The 7,328-nt window shown below is 33.1% G+C and overlaps 1 long non-coding RNA gene across 1 annotated transcript; it reads left to right on the forward strand.

Moving 5' to 3' along the window:
* Window positions 1-1,089: 1,089 nt before the first annotated feature.
* LOC142627136 (uncharacterized) lies at window positions 1,090-6,055 on the forward strand. The gene is made up of 3 exons (XR_012842771.1): window positions 1,090-1,143; window positions 3,858-3,937; window positions 5,553-6,055. It is a non-coding gene; the product is annotated as an uncharacterized LOC142627136 (long non-coding RNA).
* Window positions 6,056-7,328: the final 1,273 nt, after the last annotated feature.

Raw genomic sequence — 7,328 nt, forward strand, 5'->3', positions numbered from 1 at the left:
CGTTCTTGACTAAAGGCTTTTAGGGCTATGAGTTGGCTCACAAGCCGAGGGCCCGAGGATTCATCCGAGGAAGAGTCACTCCTCGAACAGACCAGTGATTACTTGGAGATTCACTAGAAAGATCAGGGCAGAGTTCTGGAAAGACTGTAGGTTACAGAGGGAATCTAAATACCCTCTAGACATGGCGGTGTAAGAGAAATATCTCAGGAAAAGGCTGCTGCCTGCACATTAAAGACTCTGCACCTACCTCCCTGGCCGCATTAATGGGGAAGTGACCCCTGAACAGTGGAGTTCAGCCTTCTAGCTAGTATTTAAGGATTTCAAGAAGGTGGTAGAAGAAAATTTTGGGTGACACGTGGATAAAGGGAGAAGGAAATGAAGTATTTAAGGGGAGAAGGGGGTAGCAGAGAGGGGGAGGCCTTTTGGAAAAAAACTTAAGAAGGACTAGAAGCTGTAACCTTTATAAGGAAAAAGAGAAATAATATACAAAGGGTCATCGGCCTACGTCCGAGGAGGTTCATTTTTCTCTATTTGTCCATTGTTTATAAATACCGTAATATTTTGGTCCGTTTTTCAAGTTTTGAACACCATCGAATTAGATTGCGAACCCACACTCTACAAATTTAATTGTTTAAGGCTCATTGGGCCTGAGCCCATGTATGTTTTTGGGTCCAGGTGCAATTGTGCACTTACACCAATAACAATTTACCAACTCTATTTTTTTCTTAGAATATATCTATTATAATTTATTAAGAAAATATTGTGAAATTTTATAGGCGAAACTACGCAATTGATCCTTAAATTTTACCTTGTGAGCACTATTGATTCCTTAAATTTCAAATGAGTGCTATTGGTCCCTCTAGTTTAAAAAATAAGAACTATTAATTTGTTAGTTAATTGCCGTCAATATTATTATCTATATGGCTAATTAAAAAATGATACGGAATTTTTTAACTTTAGTGTAAGCCTATCTAGCAATAGTCACGTTGATGAATTTGCCATAGCATGTGAATCATTTCTTTTTTTTTTGGGTTAAACGCTCTCCCTCCCTCTCTTTTCTCAGTTCTCAACAAAAAAAAGCAAACAAAGCCTCTCTCTCTCTCTCGTGGGTTTTAGCACAGCTATCTCATTCTCTCTTTTCAGGTTTGATCTCTATGACTCTATCTATCTAATTTTCTTTCATCTGATTCTTGGTTTAATAGCTTCAGTTTGTTTTTCTTTGAATCTGCTATATATATATATATATATATTATAATATAATATAATATAAGATAATATGTTTTAACGTTAGTATTAGTGTTGCAGATCTGTGAAGCATCTATGAAAAGCTTTGGTTTGAGTTTCTGAAACTGTAGTTTTGGTCTCTTATGTTAGCTGGGATTTTAGTGTTTTCTTATTATGGTATAAGAGCACTAGCATAGGCGGTGGAAAAACTCCAGTTACTATTTTAGTCACCAACTAGCCCAAAGTGAGCTTCATCCCGGAAGGCATAGATAAAAAATTGTACCAACTATGAACAGTAGGGTAGTGTATATGTAACCTATTGTAAATGGAGGCTAAAACTAAAATATTATATTTACTTGTCCCCCCTCTCTTTTCTCCGCCTCCCTCACCCTCTCTTCTCAATTGTGTGTGCTTCTCTCATTAGATTGGACCACCATCAGATCACCCCCAAGAGATTGAGGAATATGGATTTAGTGGTGGTTCATGGTGTTTCTCTACTCACCAGCGGTTTTTTTTTTTTGGGTGGCTCATGGTGGATTTATGGATTTAGTGGTGAGTTTACTGGTGGTATTGATGATGGATTTTAGGTTTTTGTGGGTTAGAGCTTAGAGGTGGTGGTGGTGATATGTGTATGGTGCAGTGGTGGTGAGAACCGTGGGTTGCAGGTTTTTTTTTGGTGGGTTTACTGGTGGTGTTGACGATGGATTTGTGGGTTCGATGTGATGGTGATGTGTGTGTGGTGCAGCGGTGGTGGCAACCGTGGGTTGCTGTCATGGTAGATAGGCGGTTGTTTTGGTTTTGGGTTTTTTTTTATTTTTTTGGTGGTTGCTGGGTGTGTGTGGTGGTGAGGTGGTGGTTTTTTGGGTGCGTTTTGGTGATGGTTGGGTTGGGATTTGTATTATTTAATATTGTAGTTTATATTATTTTAATAAGTTATATATAAAAATGGAAATTAGGAGGTTGGATGAGTTGTAAATTAAAATGATAAATAAATCAAGTAAGTTTTGAGGGTATAAAATAAAAATTCATATGCATTCTTATATGCTAATGCTCTAAGTATTTTGGGATGAACTTGGTTGGGTTTTTCAGTATCTTAATTTAGAGGATTAAATCTTAGTTAATCAGTGACTTATAATTATGTTTTGAGTTTTTTCTTTTTTTTGGGGGTTGTGTTTATACATGATGATTTGTTTCTTATTTTTATATCTTGCTTCAAATCTTATAAATTTGTAAACATAAGTTTGTACTTTTAATGGATTCAGATATTATGATTTTGTAATATGAGATATTATCTGATGTATTGATTTATGGGCCTCTGAGTTTTAATGGAAATATGTTTTGATAATTATTCATCAAAGGTTTGCTTTGTGTCTTAGCCTTTTTTTGTTTTGTAAATATAAATTTTAACTCTTCTGGAAATAATATGAGTTAATGAAAGCCTAGATTAATTTGTTTTAATCATATATAATTGATCTTTTTCTTCATTATCTTAGAGCAAAATCATTATAATTAATGATCATATAAAAGAAAAAAGAACCTAAAAACAAATACAGATTGACATATGATATGATATATTTTATTATATATGCAATACCCTACTTACTGGCATCAGGTTGGAATTATCAAATAAAGTTAAACTCAATGGATTTTTTGTTTTTTTAGCCTTCCAAAGCAATAAAGTCAATAAAGTCATACTCATATCAGTTTGTGTTTAAGTTGACTGAAGAAGATGGGCGATAGTTTGCTGATCTAAAGAGAGATAAAGCAAGACAATTTTTAAGGTATGCATGTTGGGGACCAACGTATAAAATCGAATCAATTTGTTATTCCTTATTCGGTCCGACAACATGGGCAGCATTAATGTCCGATGAGACAAAAATGATGATGGAGGGCCATTCGACACGTCAGCAAAAAAGGAAAATAGACAGGTTCTACGGTGTTGAATTAGATAAACCTTCATAGTACTACCTCCATAACAATAGTATAATAGAAGCTCGCTATAATAACATATTTAAAATAGATTTTATTGACGTGTGTCTTATGACCTATAATAATATATTATTTTTTAAAAAATTTTATTAAAATTGAGAAAATTTTACAACTTTTTTAAGCTTTTATAAAATATATTCAAAAATAAATAACTTAGTGTGAACTCTAAAAACACACCTTAACCAAACTCATTTAAAATAATATGTCAACCTAAAATAAAGTAAGGGTTGGTTCCATAATATTATTAATATCCTTTGACTCTATTTTTGGGACTCGTAAATCAATAGCATCTTCGATTCGTGCCGAACTTTCCTAATAAATAAATAAAATGCCGACTAAAAGAAGATGCAGATAGTAGTACAGCTGACGCTTGCCCTTATGTGCTCATGCAACGTGGTTAGGTGAGCTTAGAAATTAGAATCCCTACTTTTTGTGAATTTTCATTATTTTCTTGAATGTCTTTGCTTATATTATATGCACCTTGAATATTTGATAATTTTATGAATTAATTATTCTTATCTCACTTTTTTTGCTTATTTTCAGCATTACACAATATTTTGTGCATTAATAAGTCTTCCTTTTTTTCTTTTTCTTTTTTATGGCACAAAGAAACCTATTGATGTCCAAGTTCTTCTTAATTACAGAGAAAAATGAATAGGTTTGAGCTACGTCTTCAATGCTTGTCCCTCGTCCTCTTGGTTGTACTAATTGTCCCTCATCTTTTGTAAGTTTATTCAAAACCCTTCTGATCTGTTGTTTTTTCTTATTTTTTGTATGAATGCTCAATTTTTGTTAAAACATGGACCGGAATACAACAACTCCAAACTCATCGTACAACTACAACAGACCAAATATAAAATACCCAAGTTCTAAAACAAATGAAATTAAGGCCCGTTTGGTAAGAGTTTTCTAGTAATGTTTGTATTTTTTGAAAAGTACGTGTGAATGAAAAAGTGTGTGAAAATATATGTAATGTTGTTTAAACATTGAAAAATGTTGTTTATACAACAGTAATGAACAGGCCCTAACAAGCTCATCAGTGCTAAGGAACTACAAATTGCATCAACTACAAACAAAGTTCTAATTGGTGGATTTAAAATTTTGCATCTTCAACATGTTATCTCCCATTGAAAGAACCTCATATTTCTGCAACCATAAAGTCTTTTAATCAAGCATAACTTCACAACCTTCCTTCAATCATAATATCAATATAAGCAATCTTATCTCTCTCATATATAATGACCTGTTTTCATTGCTGCATGGATCCATTGTGAGAGAAAGAATACATGTATCCAACATGAGATACATGTCGTTTTTGTTGTCCATCAATTCTCATTAGAATTTTTCTCTTTTTTATTTGTATATATTTCGTGTAAGGTCTGATACGTGGGAAATAACAACTTTTCTTAACTAAAAAATAAAATATTTTTTTAATATGATAAGTGATAAGTCGTGATAAGATAGAATAGCAGTTGTTCATTAAAAAAAAGGAATAGCGCAGTTCATATATAGTTATATCTTTTTTCATATATCATAGTTGACCTATTCAACAAAATCTATGAAGTATGAAATATGGTCAAATTTATCATCCTCGTTTATTTTTAAATTTTAAAGGGATTAAGTGTTATGACAAATAAAATATACATTAAAATTTTATTATTGAAGGTGTAAAATTTGAAATTAGATCAATATTAGTTATTAATTCTATTAAAATTGTAATAAAGAAAGAGACTTAAAAATAAAATTGACTTGGTTTTAAAAGTTGAGCGACTAAATTCACATAATTAATAGTTAAGGAACTAAAGTGATTTTTAGTTAATAATTTGATGATCATAATAGGTTCAACCTATATTGTCTAATGTAAAGGAATATGACTTTATTACTTTTTTTGTCTGTTAATTACAATTTATTTATTCAAAATTTTTTGGAATATATCTATAAAAAAAATTATGAAATATACATACATTTGCTCCTAAAAAATTGTTGTGTACTTAGATTTACCTTTAGAAAATGGCTTAGTCATCTTAATTAGTGTGCAGGGAATGAATTTATTGTCATCATATTATTTATTGTGCAAAATATAGAGTTGCCTTAAAAAAATTAATTACTTTCGTATTTTATCTTTCCACTAGACCCAACGAGTCCACATCATGTTGAAGCATTCACAATGAACTATCATATTATTTATTGTGCAAAATATAGAGTTGCCTTAAAAAAATTAATTACTTTCGTATTTTATCTTTCCACTAGACCCAACGAGTCCACATCATGTTGAAGCATTCACAATGAACTTATCACAGTTTTAGTTTAAAAAAATGTTTGATTTTTTTTTATTATAGATCTGAAGCTCAGCCTCTGAATCCTAGCATGGAGGTGGAGGGGGGGAAGAAGCAGTCCTTATCTAGCTCAACTGTTGAAGCACTGGTCAAAGAGCAATATGTAGCCAGTAAAGGAGAGACTCGAGGTCCAAGAGGTCCGCCAGTTCTGTATGCCACTCCTCCTCACCCCGGAAACCATGAGATGAGTGCAGGACAGATGGTTCAAGGTAGTGAATATGTTCCACTGAAAAAAGGTCCAGTCCCACCTTCTGCCCCTAATCCAGCCACACATGGACCATGATGCCATTGGCAACACCTGATGAGCTGAGTAGTGCTGCAAAATATCCATTTTCTAGCTGTGCATCAAACTTGTTGTCTTTGAAAGAGTGGTGTTTTGAATTGAAATTATGATTTTGTACCATTGTGCAATAACAATTATGAAATAAACCCCATGCAACCTTTTATTATTCCTATAACATTTTGTTTTTATATTCCTTGCTGCAAGTAATTAGTCAATGATTAAGGCATGCCAGGTTGCTTTAATTTAATGTTCATGAACTATTAAACATATTAAGGCATGTCACAAAGCTTAGAATTGCTAAATGAGATTAAGTTACCCACTAACGGTGCATTTGAAGCAAGGTGACTAGGCCTCGATCATCGTAACAGTGGGCATATTATTTGTGCTAAGTTCAAAAAAAAAAGTCTTTTTTTGAATTTGGCACAAACAAATGAGAAATATTAAATCCTCAATATTTTCACAACAATTCATAAGTGAAAAGTTGTCATTGGTTCTAATTTAAACAACTGCTTAAATTACTTTTTTTCTATCAAGAATAACTTAACACTTAAAATTTATTTTAAAAATATTATGAAAATGTTATAATTATTCATACGACCAACTTGTAGATAATTGATCGCATCAGCCAAAAATTAAAATAAAAAAAAAGCTTCTTAGATGGTTGGACACTTGGACTTACACTTGCACGTCAAAGTCGCATAGCTTCATTCTTCGGCTTGAGGAACAAATTAATATAATATCCAAATTTCAATTTAGTAGAGAAACTTCTAGTAGAAGATTAATTTAGTCAAAGTCAAACACAAACCTGCTTAACTTCAGGCACTAATTAATAGAAAGATTCTCTTAAAAGGGCATTAGGGCTTATGCATGTACATACCTACTACGTCGCATTACGCATCTTTATTTTGTTGTTGCACGTGGAATGGCTGGTCGTTGCACGTGGAATGGCTTATGCATTAGGATTAATTTAGTCAAAGTCAAACACAAACCTGCTTAACTTCAGGCACTAATTAATAGAAAGATTCTCTTAAAAGGGCATTAGGGCTTATGCATGTACATACCTACTACGTCGCATTACGCATCTTTATTTTGTTGTTGCACGTGGAATGGCTGGTCGTTGCTAGGGCATGCATCATTATTCAATATTTTAATCATGCATAATTGCATTCCTATATTTACTCAATATTTAAAGGGAAAAAGTAAGATAGAGGGGCAGCAAGTTTTATCCGTAGGTGTTTGCCCTTTCCCCATTAAGAAAAATAATAATGGTTGCCTTGGCGCATTAAACGAGAAATAAGAAGTGTGGAGGGTAAAAAGACCCAAGTGGGCATATGGGCCTTTGGGCTGTAACATGGAGGGCCGACCTGCTCCAGGATTAAACTCTATAAGTTGGCCCATACGCCGAGGGTTCGAGGATACAGCCGAGGAAGAGTTTCACCTCGGACAGATCCAAGAGAATTCAAGATTTTATTATAAAGGTCAAGGCACAACTCTGG

The sequence above is a fragment of the Castanea sativa genome, chromosome 3, assembly GCF_040712315.1.
Source record: "Castanea sativa cultivar Marrone di Chiusa Pesio chromosome 3, ASM4071231v1".
NCBI classification, from domain to species: domain Eukaryota; kingdom Viridiplantae; phylum Streptophyta; class Magnoliopsida; order Fagales; family Fagaceae; genus Castanea; species Castanea sativa.